Source organism: Antrostomus carolinensis, unplaced genomic scaffold (assembly GCF_000700745.2).
Source record: "Antrostomus carolinensis isolate BGI_N321 unplaced genomic scaffold, ASM70074v2 scaffold12224, whole genome shotgun sequence".
NCBI lineage: Eukaryota > Metazoa > Chordata > Aves > Caprimulgiformes > Caprimulgidae > Antrostomus > Antrostomus carolinensis.
In genome coordinates this window covers 34,646-36,225 of record NW_010310169.1, presented here as the reverse complement: position 1 = coordinate 36,225, position 1,580 = coordinate 34,646, and positions in this window count along the sequence as shown.

Genomic DNA, 1,580 nt, shown 5'->3' with positions numbered 1-1,580 from the left:
CAGGAATTGGGATTGCAAAAAAAAGCAGCAGAGCCTGTGAGCCCGCAGGCTAACAAGCTGAGGTTTGCAACAGAAGGAAGAGAGTTCATTGTGTTAACTTAGTTCTTCAACACCACAGTGTTTTACATCACAAGAATTTGTTCACGTTAGGTCACTTCTTGGCCAAAGCTTTTGCATTAATATGTGAAACTGTCAGGAGCTGGGGCAAGGCCAAATATTGAAATAGAGTTGTGAAAAAGTTAAGCAAATGTAAATATAAATGCTATGATTCTGGAATACATTAATGTGATATGCCATCTTGATAGATAGTCTATCACCGCTGGAATACATTAATGTGATATGCCATCTTGAAGGACAGTCTTTCTATCACCATTTGCTAAAGATGCAAAATCCCATTTAAAAAATGAAGCAGTTTTAGTGATTGAGTTTGACATGAACCCACAGTATAAAGAGATGTCAAAGGTCATCTTAACATGCTGACCTTCAGTTTCTCATTGTGCATAGGTACCCTGGTGCATACAGTGATGTGCAGAAGGTCTCACTGCTTGTAAAGCTACAGTTGTCTTAAAGGGAGGTGACTACTTTATGCTTCCACTCTTTGCTGTGTCTTGTTCAGGGTAAACCAGCTAGCGTGAAAAGTAAGGAAAAAGGTGAACAAATGCTTTTCTCTACAAGTCAGTCAATACATTTTTATATCAGTGTGTTGCAGCTTGGGTCCTTCTTGCAGGAAAAAGCAGCAAAAAAAGCTTGAAAAGCTTCATTTGAAGGGATGGGAAAGGTCAGAAGTTACACATGAAAGCACAGTCAAGAATGGGAAGTGCCCCATAAATACCTAACAATGCACTTCTGAAAATCAGGTATTGTAGCTTGGAAATCTTGATGCAAATCTGTTGACTGCCATGATCTATATTATTTGATAATTAATAATCTTAAATACCTAACAATGCACTTCTGAAAATCAGATATTATAGCTTGAAAATCTTGATGCAAACCTGTTGACTGCTATGATCTATATTATTTGATAATTAATAATCCTTTGAATATCATTCCAATCTGTATGTAAGTGATTAACTAGGCTACTAATTCATAATAATGTTTCTAAACAAGTTTAGTTCCTCTTAATCCAGTTACTGGAAATTGTTTCTCTCTGATCTGACAGGGGTCAGTTTGGTTTTCCTTTAAAAACTGAATGTGTGTGTGTGTGTGTGTGTGTTGGGGGGTGGGGCAGGGAGGAGGCAAAATATTATTTGTCATGAGCTAGATGCATTCTTGCACTTCACCAAGTGCTAGGTCCTGGTGTATCAGATAATTTTTTCTGGCAAGGACTATAATACAAAATGATACTTTCTAAGTGTACCTTTTCAGAGCAAGCTTACCAAGACATTGTAAAAATAGCAATAGTTTTCAAAGTTTATTTAGCTCTTCTGTAAGGACTGGAAAAATGTGAATGTCTTTAGCCTACTTTTCAATCTGGGTAAAAAGGTGGCTGATCTGATGTGATGGGGCAGGGAATTCTTAACTCATTTCTTAGTGGCTATGGCAAAGGTACACAAGCCTCATTTTAAATATTGAGGTCATTG